Source organism: Neopsephotus bourkii, unplaced genomic scaffold, assembly GCF_033783945.1.
Source record: "Neopsephotus bourkii isolate Nb327-2 ecotype Australia unplaced genomic scaffold, CSIRO-AGI_Nbou_v1 NB_804, whole genome shotgun sequence".
Classification (NCBI taxonomy): domain Eukaryota; kingdom Metazoa; phylum Chordata; class Aves; order Psittaciformes; family Psittacidae; genus Neopsephotus; species Neopsephotus bourkii.
In genome coordinates this window covers 794,493-813,326 of record NW_026901300.1, presented here as the reverse complement: position 1 = coordinate 813,326, position 18,834 = coordinate 794,493, and the positions used below count along the sequence as shown (strand labels likewise).

Here is an 18,834-nt window from a genome sequence, read left to right as displayed (position 1 = left end):
AATGGAAGAAAGGTAATTTTAAGGTTTGGTTTTGTTTCTCATGATCCTACTCTGATTTGATTGGTAATAAATTAAGCTAATTTCCCCAGCTTGAGTCTGTCTTGCCCCAGTCCTTATCTTGACCCATGAGCCTTTTGTTCTATTTTCTTTCCCCTGTCCAGCTGCGGAGGGGAATGACAGAGCAGCTTTGGGGGATACCTTGTCAACCCACCATGTACTTAAAAACTTCTGATTTTGCAGTTGTTTACTGTGAGTGATGCTGCAGATGAGGGGTTTCTTTTCCATAGCTTGGTTTCTGAACCTTTGGATGCAGGTGGTTTGAGAGAAATGCCGATTTTGTCAGGACTGGCAAACTGAGAAACTTCAGTAAAAGACAGTGTTCAGTCCTCTTTGTTTCAGGCCTCAGAGAAGCCAAAATCCAGCATCAGATGGTGGCTTCAGGCCACTTCAGTTGGTGATGCCTTTTGCAGGCACTCTATCAGTGTTATTCACAGGGACAAGGCATGGGTTTTGGCTACGTTTTGTTCTTCCTCAGTGTGAAGCAAGCTTGCAGGCCATGATTTAGCACTGAGCCTTACAAGGGAGCTGAAATAGGAGAACAGTTTCCCCCTCTGTATGAGAACCTAGAAGATTCATGTAGGTGCTTATCACCCACTGCTGCAGAAGAAACAATGCTATTGAGGTTCTCCAGAGAGGCAGGAAAGGAGCAGAGCTAGTCCCCAGGCTTTTATTTTCATTTCATCCTTACAATTCCTTCTAGGAAACCAGCTTTTGACCAGTGGGAGATGGGAAAGATGCAAATATCCCCCTACTGTGGCAGCAGCAGAAAGCTTTGGGGGGTTTGCTGAGTCTGGTGAGAGGGTGCTTGTTCAGATCTTTCACTGTGGAGGGAAAGAAAACATTCAGAAGCACTGAATGTGAAGACTGTGAGCAGGTATGTGGAGAAAGAACAATGGCTGGCACTGAGCTTTGCTGCAGGAACCCAGCTTTGTTGTATCAGCTTTCCACTTGCCGTTGCTGTTGCCAGAGGGAAGGAGATGAGAGAAATGGGCTAGAACAGCAGAAAATCTGATTTATTAGAAAAAAATACAATCCTGGGGAATTGCCAGTATTAAATGTACTTAGCACTTGTGCTTGAAGGTAAAAATACAGCATATGAGGGAGAAGTAGGGACTTTGCAGGGAAAAGGCAAACTAAATACCAGTGTTGCAGTTGCCAGCTTCTGTGTTTCACGTGCAATTACAAAATGTAGTAGCAGCCCCTGTGTATTGTGCATGATTGCATATCATGATTAAACACTGGGGTCTCAACTGGCAACAGCAAGTTGCCTTAGTAAACTATTTTGTGCAGCCTCAACAGTAGTAAGCGTCTTACTAGGTGGAGTGAGAAACAGATCCCTTTGGAAAGTCATTGGATCTCTCTTCCCTTGGCAAAAACTACAACAAAATTTTTGTCCAGCCTGTCAGATATGTTGTACAGGTTTTGCTGCCAGTGTGGTGGTCTGATCCAAAGCCTGTACTAAACCTAATACAGTGGGTTTTAGATTACCGTGATGAGTAATCAGATTAGTGAGGAGGCGTCTAAATATGTAGAAGAACCCTGCTGCTGAACAGAGAACTGGCCTGAAGGGTGAGTGTACAGCTGAACAGGAGCTTCTGGAGGTCAGTAAAGAGGCTTCATAGAACCATCAGATCCAAATGATAATGTGATAGTATCAATGATTTCTAGTACTGGACTACTAAAACTGGGCCATCTTTCCAATATTAATGGGGGAAATAGTTTCTTTAACTTAAAATTAATTTGTCTTTGGCACAACCAGTAATATAAATTATTCTTGGGTCCCACTGTGCATGAATGTAATCACAAGTCAATTTATGTACAGAAGCAATTAATAAAGACAATGGTTAAGTTAGATCTGAGTGCAGGTGTTTGTATCATATAACAGCATACCACCTATAGGAGAGGAAGAGTTTATGTAACATTCCTGCTCTGTGTTTCTGTGTTGTGGTTGGTAGAAGGAGACTGGGAGCCAGTTTGTGAACTGACACAGAGCTGAAGTGACCGTTCAGTTTGTGAAGGACTGTGTCTGAGCCCCAGGAGGACTCTGATAGGACTGATAGAGCCTCCAGAGACTAAAAAGAAGACTGAAGAGTTGTTTATATATTCTCAAGGTAACCTTTGGTTTGGAGGTAACCAGTGAGGTGTTTTCAACTAAACAAAAAGGTTTCTATATCGTTATGATTTTTTTATTTCCCAGATGGCAGTTCCACTCTTATAATTTATTCTAAAATATTCTTGTTGGAAATATCCAGTACATTTTTGCTGTGTGCTGTACTCTGGGGGGTAGAATGTTAAGCATTTGTAAAGAGTACATATGTGTAGCCAGAACCAAGTCAAAGCAAGACTCCCTCATAGCTCTCAGGGTCTGTGTGGCAAACAGAGCCATATGGAAGGAGAGCTGGTATGTGATTCCCCTTCTGCCCCTCCTGAAATTCAGCTGAATTGATTTCTTCTCTTTTTTAAATTTCATGTGGTTCCTGCTAGACGTCTTTGCACTTTTATTAGAGCCAATGAAATGGCTGATACAATCCTTTCACCTCTGTGGTCTTTGTGCCAGCGTGTACTGATCTTTCCAGCTTGCTTTTCCTGACTTGTTGCTGTGGGAAGTACATGGGCAAAATGTGTTTTGTGACCCTGTGAGCTCTGTCCTATCACAGATATTGAGGAACTGCTAATGCAAACCAGAATTCAAATTCTCGCACTGATTCACTGTCTGTATATGTCACCAGACTCGAAAAACTTCAGGAGAATTCAAATCAGCTCCAACATTGAGGCAAGAACATTGTACTAGCAGACATTACATGCTATTTCTTTAAAGCTAAAGGTAAATGATTATTTTCTGTGGAAACCTCCTCTCTCATACCTTACTGGAAATAATGCCTTCGTTTTGAAATGAAGTTTGTCATAAGTGTTGTGGGTGAAAATTATGTTGTGACTTCATCTTCAAGCAAGCTAAACAAAAGACATCAAGGCTGAAAAGCATTGCTATGGTTACTTTAGTTAAAGGCAATTGTTAATGAAGGAGAGAAAATTTGAACTGAGAGGCAGTAATTGCAAAAGCATAGAAGTTAGACTCTATTTTTCATCACAACTTGATGTTAACTTACTTCATGTTATGTTCATTAAATACCCATTTTAAGGATGCCATCTTAGCACAGAGAATATAGGTAGGAGAAATCCAACTTAAGAAGTAGCTTAGGACTGCATTGCTGTTTTGAATTCCTGGGCAAAGTGGGCTGGATGGAGTCCAGTTAAACTTTAGAGTGGGAGGTTTTCTCCCTTCCTTAGTACTTTGAGAAGAGATAATTGGTTTTAAAATGGTTGCAATGTGCCTTTTAAATCACATATGTTCTGATTTTGCTTCCTTGTTCTTTATCATGGCGCATTACATATTCGCATGGGACTGGAACCTTAGAAGCAAGGAATTTGAGCTTGAGCTGCTAGCATGATTTAAAACCCAAGCTTCAATATTTTAATTTAAGTCAGCTAACATAGAGCTTCCAGTCCCAGGGTGTAGAGTGTTGGCTTCGTAAAAATCATAAATATGCCCTCAGTCTGCAGTCGAGAGAATGCCATGCACTGGTAACATGGTTTGTGAAGACAGGGACTGTCTTTGCCTGCACAAAGACCCCAGCTCAAATCTTCATAGAGTGTTCTCTAGTTACTTCCTTTCTGGGGTACTGTTTTTGAGTTCAGAGGAATTAGACCAAAGCTGACTGATGGCCTCCATTTATGCAAAAAGGGCTTATTTGCTTTGAAAATATGGGTTAACTGAGTATCAGCTTTCCTATTAGCCTACTTTAGCACTTAAAAGAGATGTTTTTCAATTGAAATAAAAAGTATTACATACCAAAGGTTACAGAAACATGTTCTTCAGAAATTAAGTTAAATGAGAAATGACATTTCCTCTTCTAATATTGATGTTGTAGCTGAGAGTTAAACTATAAAAGGAGTCAATTAAATTCTCTGCAGCTTTGCTGCAAAATCCAAATTTAAACCACACAGTAAAGCAATCGTATTAACGCTGGCAGTTTGAGTTAGTTCTGTGAATTAGTTCAGTGCAGAGCACACAGCTCTGTACTGAGCTGACCTGGCCTCTGTGTTCAGGTGTGCTCCCCTCCCCTGTATGCTGCTGCTCTGATGCTGCCACCAGTGCTGAGCTGAGGCTCCTGCCTCCAGGTGTTTCTTTTTTTTCCACGATGTTTGTTTTATGTAATGTTTGTCTCCAGCAGCTTGACTTCCCTTGTGTTTATGTTTAGTGCAGTTCTGATCCTTGTTCTAGCAGTTTTCTAAATCACACTATGAGTGAGCTCAAAGGGACTATTTAAGAACACTGCTAAGATGGTTTCTGCTCTCTGTGCTGCTTTGAAAACCAGCTGTGCAGTGAAGAGTAGAGCTGTTCCTGACCAGAATGCATTAAATGCAAACATTGAACATGTCTGTGCTAGCTATCTGACCTGTAATCTACCCTGATGGGGTTTTGCCCTGGGGCCACCAGCCACTATTCTTAAGTGTTGTAATTGCAGTGTGCCTAGGATTGCTAGCCTGCTATTTCTAGCCCAGCCTATAGAAGCAGAGGATTTGGTTCCAGTGAAACAAATATTTACTGAAGCTGAAAGTTAATCTGATCCTATTTGTAGCTGGCGTTCATATAAATCATTTGGACAACTTCGTGCAAGGACTGCTCTTTATTCCATATTTATCCACTGCCTAGCGAAGCATAATCCTGATCCATACCTACTATCTCCTGATGTTATTGCATGACAGTGTTTAATCCTAATGATGGACTTTATGCTTTTCCAAAGTGTACAAGGCAGATCAAGCACCTAGAGCTGTTACTATGAATATGTGTGCTGGCAGAGTTGTATCAACCAACAGTCAGAGCTGCTCACCTAGCAAAATGCAAGTACTTGTTAAACTTCTGCTGTGGGGAACAATAGACAGCCAACTAAAGCAAATGCAGGGAAAAGAAACAGTAATTTACGCTTTAGTGGAGATGTATAATACAGGTGTATACAAACTTAATTAGGGTTTCCAAATAATAGGTTTAAGAGAATCTGTTTTCTTGCATAGCATCTAAAAATGCTAATGCAGCTATATAAATTCAGCCTTTCACAGTACAAAGGGTGTTATAAATAAAAGCATATTTAACCGTAAAATGTTGTGCAACAATGAGTGAATAGGTTGATTTCCATTTTGTGTCTAAGGAAAACAAAGAAATACACCTCTTGATTCTGGGTTTGTTTCTGTCACAATGTGAGATACAAACACGGATGTTACGTGTAGTTCTCTTGTGGAGCCTCACTTCATGAGCCACTCCACAAAAGCTTCTTTTGATTTCAGGAGGACCAAGGCTGCTAGGAGGTGTTGACAGATATGTGGCAATGCTGCCTGGGCCCTGCTGAGTGCAGGTAAAATCACAGCCAGTTCCCACACTGTTAAAGCGACCTCCAGCCCTCCAGCAAGATCTGGTTTTCTGCCTCTGATTTGTTGCCCATGACTGTCTAAGTGGGCAGCTTCTCCTCACATCACCTTTGCCACTCTGTGCTCCAACCTGGAAGTCCCTGGTTCTGGCACATGTTGCTGCTGCTGTGTTATGCAAAAGGAGTGAGTGAAGGGATTCTTTGAGACTCTGAGGCAGTAGCATCCTGGATTGGAAGTGGAGGTGAGGGTGGCAGAGAGGAGGGTTATGGTGTTTGCACATGGGTCAGGGGCCAGAGCCGATGCCCACGTTTTGGAAAGGTCCATCGTCTCATTTTGTTTCCAATCTCTTGTTTTCACATGTCTGAAATGGGATAGTGATGGGATGCTTACCTCACTCAGAAAACACTTCCAGTTTCATAGATCTGAAGTCTTTTATAGGGCTGTTCTATTATATTTTTTTCTGGGAAATCACAACTCAACCATGAAATTCCACTTTTTTCTATTTCTAGCTTAAATTTCTTGTACTTTGCTCAAGAGGAATTCCCTTTGCTTCCTCATGTAAGATAAACATTTAAAGTCACTTTGTCGTTTTGAATTTGAGTTAAATCTTGCCCGTAGTAGTGTCATTACAGCTGTGATTTAGAGTTGGGTTTGAAAAATGTAAGAATGGCAAGTCTTGCATTTAATTTAGCTCTCAAACAGACAAATAGAGATGATAGCCACATTGTCCAAGAAGGATGAGCTAATGGATTATTTTAAAGAAAATAATGTCAATAAATTCTGGGGTTTTATAATTACTTGGAGAATACCATACACAGTGGATCTGATACAACAACAGAGAGAATTTATTTTCCTCTCCCATTCTCTCTCTTTGCTTCTTAACTTACCTGAGGATGTTCTGTGACACAGCCAGCCATAATGGTACCAGACATTATAGTCTATTGTGTTAATAAGCCGTGAATTCAAGCATCCCCCAGCAAGCTCTTACTGTGATGGATTGTGTCAGTGATGTGTGCTAAAGGGTCCCTGAGCAGGCCTTGACAGGATAGACCAGAGCACTTGGGAAGGTCTGTTGTCAATGAACTGCTGATGATACGGAGGTATCTAGAAGAGGGGTGCAGGGAGGCTCTAAACAGTGGCTTAAGCTCTGTCAGATGTTAGGACTGCCTGTTACATATGGAAAACTGGCAGGAAAAGCACATGGTGCCTGGATATGAACCAAGCAGTAGGGCATGAAGAACTTCAGAGTAGGTTGAGGGTGCTCATCAGATTGCTGGGGAATGAGGACTGGGAGACCAAAATACTTAGAATCCTCTCGACAAAGAAAAGCAGAAGTCTCAACATTAAAAATAGATGCTTTTTATCTTGAATATGATACAAATCTCTTGTGATATGGTATTTTTTTATTATACTTTAGCAGCTCCAAGCAGCCTTGGATTAGGGCCTGTATCACAACAGTAATACACAGGAGGCTATGTTTTGTCTTGCTATGACACCAGCTACTATTGTTTTTGATCTGCAGCCTCTGAAGAGGGATGCTGCATCTTCTACGGAAGGTGTTATGAGTGCAGATTAGTTAGACAAGTGCTGGAGTGAATGCATAAGTAGTGATTTTGCATAATGAGGTATGTGAAATCCCAGTGGAGGTTGTTAAAACAGATAGGCAGCCTGTGGTAAACAACAAGGAAGGTAGGCTTTGAAAACAGATGGCTTTGAAAACCTGGCAAATGACTGCTCCATACTTAAAAATCAGTTTTGTTAGTGGAAAATATCTTATTTAAAAAAAAAAAAAAAAAAACAGAAAAAGAAAAACTGAAAAAGCTTAGCCTGCAGATTTCCATAAGCCTGAATGTGTTAATAAAGTTCTGTGGGTAACCACGTATCATCTGTCTTCCCTGCTATACGTGTGTCTGAACGATGGAGGCAGTGAACTGAATGTCTTGAAATGCTTTGTGGTGATCCACTGGGCTTCAGTGTGCAGCTCCTTCTACCTGGCAGATGTGCTGGTCTTCATTAGCACTGTGACTTGCTCTAGGTATGAGCTTTTCATTGGGAAATAAATCTTGAATCAAAGCATTAATTCATCTTGAAAGATAAGAGCCTGGGAGTGAAATAGGAATGTAGAGGAATATTCCTGCTAGTTGGAAAGGACACAGAGAAGCCCTTTGCCAGGTGAGATACTACCATAATAAGCTTCTTAGAAGATGAGACTCTGGTTTTGAGCTTCAATGTACTTGTTTTCTATTTCTTGTATGCCTTCGGTGTAAGCAGTGGAAGGTACGAGGCTGGGACCAGCTTCTGCTTCCTTGGTCTGTTGGAAGTCAGGTCAGGCTGGAAGGTGCTAGTGAGCACACAGCCCTCTCTGGTGTAACCTGCTGAGGGCTCACACTCAGTATTCCCCTTCAGAATAGCTGCAACAGAGATGTGTACAGCATTAACTCCAGCTCTTGAAGTGCTGACACTGAAGCACACAGTTACAGTGACTGTTGAAGACCTTCCCTCATGGCCTGAACTGAGGATCTGAGCAGAATATTGCTCTTCATTCCTTTCCAGTGAAACCTCTCAAAGCTTTCCTGCGGAGGTGCAAGATATTCCACAGCCTGTGGGTAAATTAACTTTTCTTAATCAGTGTCTCCCTTAAACAAGGCCATAGATGCACAGGGCTCTGTGGAATCAACCAAGAGGTGGAGCAAGTCATTGGATTCCTTTTCTGGAAAGGATCACAAGTGCAAACAGGATTCTTCAGTCCCCATCTTCTGCTGGAAAAAGGCAAGTTTCTATGAATTGGGAATAAGAAATGGGTCATCCTGTGTCCTGGGAAAAATCAGGAACACAGGGATGTTTCACCCACTTGTGCTTGCACACTGATGCTTTCTTGGCTGAGCTAGTTTGTGCGGTCAGCTGCAGCAGCAGAGTTCCAGCTCTGGTGATGGGAGTTCATGCTCTTAAATCCTGGGAATCCTGGGGAGGAGGACAGCTGCTGTGCTCTGCTGTGCTGCTTCCCAAGTCGTTGGAAACATGCTGAACCTGGGACTGCACCTGGGAGCTTGGCACAAAGCATTCTTAGTGCATGTTTGGCACACAGCTTGTGCTAATGCCCAAAGAGTGAGAGCCAGGCGGGAAGTGTCCCTGTCCCCATTGTGCTGTGGTTTGCAAGGCCAGCGCTGGGAACCCACTGATTCTGAAGCTGGATTTGTAGGCAAGAGAAGGTAGTGGACTTCTTACAGTAATACCTTTTTGATTCGTTTCAATATGTCCTATTTTAACATTTCTAAAATGACCAAGTGGGCTTATTTGCTGTTACTTGACATTGTTATCAACATTCAAAGCTGGAAATGTTGCTTTTGGTTGAAATAAAAATGAAATTATTGACCTGGTCATTTTTTACCTCGAGGTGGTTTTGATTCCCTGACTTTGTCTTTATTTTGACTTTTGGCTGTGTCTGTAGATGGAGGCCACTGAGTGAGCAGCATCTGGAAGGTCTGACAGGACAGGAAACTAGTTGTGTTTTCTGCTTGGAGAGAAATCTTTGCTACACAGAGATTGGTCAGAGCTGAGTCTCTGCTGCTTCTGCAGAGATAAGTTCTATGTTTTCTCTCTCATTGGATGTTTGTACCCATCACTGAGGCATCTTCAGAGCTCTGAACTATGCTCAGCCTCTTGTTTAAAAGCTCATTTTCCCAGCTACCTGCTTTTCATAAAATGTTGACAATATTACTCTCAGATGTATTTTTTAAAAAAGCCAATGTACTGAGAACTTTCAAATTTTGATTATTTTTGTACCTAAAAAATAGTTGAACTATTAAAAAAAAATAAATCACCTTGTCTCAAGATCTATTATAACAAGATTGTCACAAATGTCTGTCTGAGCTGTAGAAGTTACCATAGAACAAATGAGAAGGGATCGTGCTGTCCTGGCATTAACAGGGCAAGGAAAAGCCAGACATCCCTGTGCTAAAATATTTACCTGATTTCTCATTTGGGTTTTCAGCTGCAGGGAACCAGGATGTTTTTGTCCATGACACTGCGCCAGCACCATGCTAATGAAATCCAAGGCAGCATTTTTCAGTTCCAGATCCCTGTTAGGAATGTTTATTACACATGAGGGCAGTAGCACACCATAAAGACGCTGAGTGTGTTCCTGCTGGCTGGGTTGATCTATGGGTGTGCAATATACAATGGGATATTTAGTATTCGTTAGCTGGCTGTATGTTTGACAGAGATTGGCGAGAAGTATTAACTTACATCCAAGTTTGTCTCCACTAATAAGTGATGAGCAAAAGGAAGTTTTATTTGCTCTCTTGAAACGAGCTGTAAATCTTCATCTGTCAAAGTTTTTGATTCCAGTGTTGACACGTGGCCACTTTCATCTGTTTAAATGGGGCAGGTGTCATCAGAAGCCAGAAGTGAAAAGACTGCTCTTCAGAACATGAAGCCATTCTTCTTGTGCCTTGGAATCAGGACTTGTATCAAATGGCCCTATTTCATCTAAGCTATTTTTTAAGCTCTTCTGAATATATTTGCTGTGATAATTTTAGTGGAAAAGTTGCTCTACTTTTTTTAAGGAATAACCAAGTGCTTAAGTGCTTTGCTGGATCCAGGCCAGAGCCAGCATCTTGCACAATAGAGACCATGACAAGTCATTGCATCCCAATATCTCAGTTTTCTTCACAAACTCCAGTAAACAAAGTCTCCTGATAGCCTGTGAGTACTGAGGCAGCAGCAACGTCCCAGCTTTCCAGATGGCAAAGAGAGTGGTTAAATGACTTGCTCAAGGGAGTTGGGAGATGAGTGAGGCTGGGCAGATGTAGGAGGCGGACTCTGGGGATGGTTTTGTTGGCTGGGTTTATTACGTGTTTGTTATATTTGTGCTGCTGCCTGGGTGGTGTGACTGGGGTGTAATTGCCTGAGTCTGTGTTCTGGGAGGTGCTTTCTAAGAGTATAACTGGAGCAATCAGAGTGACAGTGGAGGGCTCTGGTTGCTCTGGCATGGAGTCATTTGAATGACACTGAATTGCTCCTGGAGTGAGGGGTAGGGCTGCTGGGATGACAAGTTGCTGATGGTAGTGCCAGTGCTTTGGTGCACACTGTCACCCTGGGTCACCCTTGACTTTCTGTGTGTGAAAGGAAATGATGGGGAAAGATAAAAGCACAAAATGACCAAACAGAAATGCTGAGTAACATCTCTTTTTTTTTATGCTTGTGCTTACAATTTACGTTAGTATTGGTGACTCCAGTCAGGAACTCACCTAAAGCAATTATCTGGGGACTTCCTAATAATATTCCATCATAACCCAGGGTATTATTTTAAGGTAATCCATTCTGTGTATTAATCATTGGTTGTTATTGACTTAGTGACACATTGCTGTTGGTGAAATGAACTGTGATATAATTAGGAGCAAATAATACCCAGGCATGCTGTGCTAATTATTTTTATGTGAACCCAATTCATTGCTAATATAAATAGCGATATTAATCACAGCAAGTATCAATATTTATGCAGCATGCTTCCATTTAAGTGCAGCTATAGAGCTATAGACAACAGTGCTCATATGCACATTGAAAAAGGAGGCACATGTGGGGTTAGTCCTTCTAATCACACTACTGTATGTCCATTACGTGACACAAGGTGACTTGTGCTGTGGTTATAGCAAAGAACTGTAAGATAGTACTCCAGGCTGCTTCTCTGCAGAAGCCCCAGGTCTGCAATATAACAAACTGAACTGCATGTAAAAGTTGGTGTTTATATCTGTTTTTTCTTCCTCCCATTCAGACCACACAGGCTGTTAACACCTCTTGGCCTGTGACTCTAACACTGGAAGAGTGCTGGACACAGCAGATGTCTTGAGAAGATCTGGTGTAGGAACGAGAAGCCTGTTCTGCTCCATTTCCATGGAAATCTCCCTGAAGATGAAGCTAATTTGGGTGAGCTAGGGTCATCTTTCTGTCTCTCAACTTCCTTGTCTTTAAAAGATAGCGGTCATACAAGTAGGTGAGTGTGGCAAGTGGAGAACTTGACTCTCCTAGCTGTAGAATAAGGCCAGCAGAGTCTGTTTGGATGCCAGTGTCTGCGCATGTGCTTTGCTTCTTCCAGTGGCTCTTGCTGGGGTGGCACCATTCCTATTATTGCATGCTTTTCCCAGGATATTGCTTCTAATGAGTGTAGTGGGTTGTTTGTGGCTCAGCTTTATGCTGACTGTACACCTGCTCTGAAAGGAAGCTGTGTTGGACTGTGCAAGTACACATTGTGATCGGCACTGGCTGTACACACCACGGCAGTGCTGGCACTCAGAGCCGAGTCCCAGGGCTGGGAAAACCAGGACTGAAGATTGGCACCGGATCCTGACCCTGGGCAGGGATATGCAGTGCATGCTGCAGAGGTGCACTCAATAAATTAGACCATGATGTATGGCATAGTACATCACATTCTTGAAGGCAAGGCATATATACTCACCAGATAATGTGGAGCATGTGAAGTATTGAATATATCAAAGAAAGATTAATCTTTGTCTGGAAGTAACCCTGCACATTTTCTGTCTAGCTGAGCCAGTGCTGTATAATTTAAAATGTGGAGGGACTGCGTGTGCTTCTCTAGTTGGGCATGGGAGGAATAGGCTTGTATGGGCTTGTGCTAGAGAGTAGTAGGGTACACATCTGTATTAAATAATATGAAAAGATTTTGTTCATTTCTTTTCGCAGAAGAAAATGTTCTCTTCACATCTAAGGCTGCCCTAGAGAAACTCAGAAGGAACAGTGTGTCCTGTCCCAAAAAGGCTACAGACAAGTGAGTTCTAGTCTTTCCTGTCTAACTGAAGGAAGCAGTGGCCGCAGTGCTGAGTCATTAATGCACTCCTCAACGCATCAGCTGAAAAATGAAGGGATAGGAACTGACAGAGGAACTGCAGGTACCTACTACAAAATGGCTGTTGTTGGATGAAAGTGTGTGTCTGAAAGGTTAGCTGGAAACTCCCCATCTCGGTTCTGTTGGTGTTTAAGGACTGATATTTTGTTATAGTTAAAATTTCTACAACAATTTTCACCTCAACAATTTGCATCTGCCATAGTAACATGAAAATGTAAAATCTTGGTATGATGTATGAAATGATGATTAATTTACAGCATTTATCTTGGTTTACTAATCATTCTGGTTTTAGCTGATAATTTTATTTGTAATCTCCACAGTTAAATTGCCATAAAATATCATAGTTATAAAGACATTAATGAGCAGTTGAAAGGATATGACACACTGTGATTTAGGAATTAATGCACACATAAAAAAGGCAAATTCAGGAGAAAGCTGCTAATACATGTACGTTGTGGGAAAAACAAAGCAGGGGAAAAAAAGCTGCAAACCAGAAGATAAGCACATGAGCTTTGCAGCTGTATCACTAAATGGCAGTTTAAAGATATGGTAAAACCATCTCTGAACAAAGAGTAACAAAGGGCAGAGAAATTTAACAAAATAGCCTAGTGCTGAGTGTGAGTGGTACCAGCTGGAAAACATCCCCAGTCAGTGCCTGATTAAGCTCTGGCTTGCCATTTCTCACAAGGACAGCTAAAGAATGTCCCCCGTTTAATGAAACTCAGACATATCACTTCCACTGTGGAAGCACTGGGGAGCTCCACAAAAGGATCAGGACCTGCATTCCCAGGGAATGCAAAATGTGAGCAGGATGCTCTTCGCTGGCAGTACTGGGTAACCCCTACTTACAAGACATCCAAGGGTAGGACAAGACCTTCGAAGACTGAAGCAGTCTCCAAATACACAGTCTGCTGCCTTCTTGGGTTTCTGATCCTGACTACATACTTCAGGGAAGCATGGCCATGGGCTTCCACTGGTGGATTTGGGCTGGTACCTTGGAGAGCCTCATGGTGTACACTGGGCTCACTGCTGGCTGGTCCCTCAGTGCCAGGTTGGGAGTGGTGGGAGCTCTGTGTTGCTTTGTTTTTCTCAAGTTGAAGGCAGCAGTTGAAATCTAGGCTGGGCATGTCCATGTCGCCTCTGTCTGAAGTATGGGAGTACTGGCACTATCAGCCAGCTCCTTCACCTGCATCTCTCTCTGGGTAACATCATCACCAACCACATGTGACAGGAAGGAACACACAGTATCTACAGTCTGCAAGCAATGCAGAATTAAAGCTTTCTTAAGAACAACAACCAGAAGCTTAAGGAAGGGGGTAGATAGAGGTGGGTGAAGTAATCAAGAAAATTATATGGACTTTGGTACATTTAACATGCACTTACCTTTGTAGTAGACTTCATGTATTTGTTTAATTTGGCTATTCTATCTCTTGTAATGATTGGTCATGCTGGACTGCATAGATATGATTATCCTTTTTAGATCCCTGTAATTGCATGAAGAAGAAATGTAGAGTTATGTTTTCCTTCACTATTAACTGTGTAGCTCTGCAGAGGTGCACAGGGAGAGATCCATTTCCTTATGGCTTGAGACACACAAATTACAGGAAATTATGGAAGTTCCTCCCCCCTTTTCTGTGCAGACAACCCTTTGTTGTGTGTTTGTTCTTCATAGAAAACAGTTAGTCATTAATCATATGCAATCCAATAGGGAACCTTATGATCAAGGAATGAGGAGTTCAACTATGCTTCCTTTGAAGCATGTTTTTCCAAGGCACATATTATCCCATGGCAAAAGTAATTCTTAGCAATAAGGAGAAGAGTTGGAAGTGGTAGAAATAGAGTAGCAGTAACTCTTTGGTTACTTAGAACTGTCTTGAGGAATTGCAATTTATACCTACAAAAGAATGGGAAGAGTTTGAAGAATGGTGTGGTGGGATAGAGCCCGTATCTTAACGGGTTGCTGTGTTTAACAGGGTCCTGGCTTCAAACAAACTCATTTCCCTTTCCAAGACTGCTCATGGAAATGCACATCTGTTGGTCCCTGCTCTCACCCTGCTTTCATTCAAACACCCATTCTAAAGAATAATGAACATTTAAGACCTAGCAGAGATTTTATTAGCTCAGTCCCCCCAGCACAATTTCATTTTGTATCTTAAATTCCCCAATTCTCTTATTTTCTGTTCTAGCGTTACCTTGACAATACTTAAACTGCCATTCATAAAGGATTTATAATTTAGCTGATTTAACCCTTGGATTTTAATGTAGAATATTGAGTACATTTTAAATTAATCCCTCATAATGAGAGTAGCTGGTCACTTTTTCTGACCTGTTAATTTTCTGCAAGCATGTTACCTATGGTAGTACCTGGCCAGGGGGTTTCTCTGCCATTAACTCTTGAGTTGGTTATAGATAACTGCAAGATAAGTAACCCTTGGGTTTCACCAGCTTTTTCTTCAGCCTTCTGCAGGTTTCCTTCTGTCTGAGTGGGAAAGAAGCTGTATAAAATACTACATTTTTTTTACCTACCCACATCAAACTGAGCGTGAGCAATCCTCCTGCCCCCAGCTCTTCACTCAGCATCTCCAAACATGCATGTTCATTCTCTCCACATCAAGCAGATTCTCAGAAAGGGAGTGACAGGGTTGCAGGATTACAGTACAGTCTAGGATCATGGAGTGGGGAGTGCACAGCAAGGAGTGTGCAGCACTGAACAGGAGAGGCAATGACATTGTTTTTTAATATGGGTGAGTGTTTTTCTGGAACACAAAAAGGTGCCAGTAGCTGCTGGGCAGCTGTTTCATTTGGTTGTAATGTTCTCTCCATTGATGCTGTGTCCCAGTAATCAATAAAACTTGATTGAGGATAACAGTGAGAAGCAGCAGCCTGCAACCTCATTAAATGTGGAAATCCAGGCCAGGGTGTGAGGACTGGAGTTAAAGAATCATGACTCAAAGGACAAATATGTAGCTACAGGATAGAAGAAACTGAAGCTGACATAGCCTGGTTTTTTTTTTTTTGTCTCATTACTTTGTCCCACAAGAAGGAAGCTGCCACTTCCATGAGCTGGACATGGAATTACAGCTGGAGAGGAAGATGAACCCTACATGAATAAGTGTCTTGTTAAAGATGTGTTTTTATTCCAGACCAAACCTCAAGGGTTGGTTCAGAATGATTGAGAAAGCAAAATAGTGAAAGGGAAAAGTAGTTCTGGGGCAGAATGAATCCTCTTCCTGAGCCTGAATGAGACATTTTGGTTTTTGTCTTGGATAGTTTTAAATATTGTACCCATGATTTAAAATGTTTGCCATTTGGGAATGAAAAGCCATTCCAAATTTTAAAACGTGGAAATATGTTTTCCTTTCTCTGGATATCTTTCCAAGCAGAAGCGTGGTAGAATAGGCACACAAATGGAAGTGTCTGTGTTTGGATTTGGCATCTTCCACTCCAGGAAGGTCTGAGCACCACCAGCTCTATTTGAAGGTCTGAGCTGGAAAGAAACCTGCATCTTGTTTTTTGGAACAGGTGAGAGTTCTGCCCTTCAGGTGACAGAATTGGGAAGTTCAGGCTTCCCAACTGCATGTTTCCAAAAATTGTGTTAGTGACTTGAAAATAATGAGTGATTGCTTTAGTGCAGCTGTGGATTCTTCTGATCTGCCTTCTGGTTGGTTTCTGGATTGGTGGCACATTCATAGGTATGTTTCCATCTTTTCTGTACCACCACAAAGGTGTCATAATTCATTACATAGGAGCGTCACAGCAAAGCACAGGGAGCTCTGGCTTTCAACAGGAAAACAACACTGGAAGTCTGTAAGATAAGGAAATTTCTCCAGGATTGTTTGGTGCTTGTTGGGAGCACGGGTATCTGGTGAGCAAAGAGCTGGTGTGCCTCATGCTGCTGCAGGTCCTTATGCTGAAATAGGGGAGACTGTAGGGACATCTCTGGAGGATCTGGTGTCACCAGGTGGGTGTGATGGGGTTTGATGAGTGCAGGACTTTGGGATGCTCTGCATGTGGGTAGGGCTGTCTGCTGTGCTTTATCCCACATAGTTGGGAAAGCCCTGAACTCTGCTCACATTCTCAGTGGTACCTCTTCTCTCTTCTGGCTCTTCAGCTGCAGCATATGGGAGCTCAGCCATTGCACAAGCATTCTCTCATGCTTTCTATGGTGTTAGTAAAATAGGTAGATTCTGGCTCTCAAATCCGTCATGGCATTAAGGCAGTGTTCTAATCATCACATTTTAGAAAGCAAAATGAAATGTTAAAGTAGAGGTGGATGATAACTTACATGTTGGTCACTTACTGTGTTGATGCAAATTTGGCATCATACTTGTACTTGCCCAGTTAATAGATGCTATGTTTGAAATTGCTTCTCTTTCTCCGCAAATGGGAAGTTAAATGCAATCCACTCTCTAGAAGCTGGTTTTAATTTTGACCATCCTGTGACATGCTCCAGTAATGAAACCTATACCTCGATTTAAAGGTCCTTTGTGTAATTTATAGACCCTATTTTCTTCCCTCATAAATTCCCACCCTGCTTTCTAGGGATGCAAAGTGTACATGAGCCACTCTCCCGAGAGACTTCCATGCTGTGCAATATAATAACTGTGAGATAATAACTCAGCCTGGTATTGCTGAGTGCACACGCCTTCCAGCACCGTGCAGCACTGGGCCCTCAGCTTGACCCCAGTATGAGCCAACAAGGGGTTATTTTTCTTCCAGGCAGCACAATTTTTGGTGTGTAGTTTTTTCCAAAGCAGTGACTGGGGGGAGGATTTTCCTGTTGCTCTGTTAATGTGCAAGTTTCTGCCACAAACGGGTCTTTGAAGTGTCTTTAGGATGCTGTAGGACAACCACAGTTCTCACTTAAAAGTATCTTTTACATGACTAAATATTTCAGATGTGTGTGTTTGCATTCATATCAGAACGTGAGCACGAGGCTGCAACTGCTAACACACAAAGTCAACTTGGTCAAGCTATACCAGGGTTGCAATTTCTCTTCAGTCCTGTGGTTGGGGACCTTTTAGATGAAATTCATTAGCTCATGGTAGTTTCAAGATGTAACATAAGCCTCCAAAGGGATCTTAAGCTTTTCTTTTTTATTAAAATGAAATCTTCCCTTGGCATTTCTCTCGGCACTTCTCCAGTCACAAATAAAAGGGGACACTGCTGAAGGATATTCTGCTGCACGCCTAAATGCCAGCAATCCAATTAAAGGAATCTTTAACCTTTTGTAAATAAAGCCATGGCTTGTGCTGCCTTTTGGCTGAAGGAAAAAAAATTAACTAATTTATTAGTAAGCTCCTTACCCGCGACTGATGCATGTATTCACTGTACAGTGTACAGCGTTATAAGGCCAGAATGCTGTTAGAATTATTGTGTCCCAGAAGGTCAAGGGCCTGCAGATTCAGACACTGCTTTCAAGACAGCTCTAAGTAATGTCCTCTCCAAAGCTCCCTCAGTCTCTAGTCACAAATGTCCTGATCCAGACTGTAAGATTTGACTTTTATATTTCTTATTCTCTGGAATATGGTCTTAAGTTAAAATGAGGATCATTTTCCAGTTGCAGACAGTGCACATGGATTTCAATTGGAATGTGTTCAAACACTGCTGTACATTTTTCTAAGCCTTGCTCTAAAAGCATTTTCAAACTAAGCAAGTAATTCTCAATCTGGCTGCCAATTTTGGATTACCTCTAGAAATGTAGACCAGGTAGAAGGCTGTGCTCTAATTTATTGCCTCTTTTGCTGCTCCTCCCAAACTTGATCTGTTGGGATGTTCTGTCCAGGAAGGTTTGGCAGGTTCATCAGAGCAATCCTTGCTCAGTCAGTCCTGGTGGCAAACCTGACAAAGGCTTGTAATGGACATGGAGGGGAGTGGGAAAGTTAGATGTTTTCCTGCTTTTCAGCATCTAACTCTGTAGGGCTTTAAGCAGAGATCTCTGTGATGGCAGGGAAACCCCTGTAGTGGTTTGGGTGGTGAAGCTGTTCTAAGACAAGTTACCAAGTAGAGGCTGTATCTTTCACTTGAGTGCTGATATGCATAAGACATGTAAGATGACCTGAATTATGAAACAGAAGTAGCATGCTTCAAAAATACCTACACCTGGGGAGCAAGCACATGGTGCATGTTTCAAATCCGCTACTTCTCTTTCAGATTTGAAAATAGGAGCCAATGGGCCTAAAAGCTTGGGTAAGTTTTCCAGGAGTAAGAATTGGTTTAGTCTAGGCTATGACCTCTGTGTTTGAATGCTGGCTTCACTTCTCTGGATATATTTCCTGCTTCCCTATCACGACATCCCTGAGGGAGGCTGCCCTGGCAGCTCTGTGTACCTGTGATGCAGCAGGAGGCATTCCTATGGGAGCAAGCAGCACAGGCCGTGGATAGCAGTACTGTGCTTGCTACAGGAGGGAGACAGGCAAGAGCTCTGAGCCAGAAGGTGAGTCTCAGCAGGGCAGGACAAACAGATAGCACTTGCATACCCAGTGCCA

At 42.2% G+C, this 18,834-nt stretch overlaps 1 long non-coding RNA gene across 1 annotated transcript; it reads left to right on the top strand.

The window, feature by feature from the left end:
* The first annotated feature begins 1,966 nt into the window (after window positions 1-1,966).
* On the top strand, window positions 1,967-14,709 carry LOC133213383 (uncharacterized). The gene is made up of 3 exons (XR_009725801.1): window positions 1,967-2,884; window positions 11,258-11,409; window positions 12,184-14,709. It is a non-coding gene; the product is annotated as an uncharacterized LOC133213383 (long non-coding RNA).
* Window positions 14,710-18,834: the final 4,125 nt, after the last annotated feature.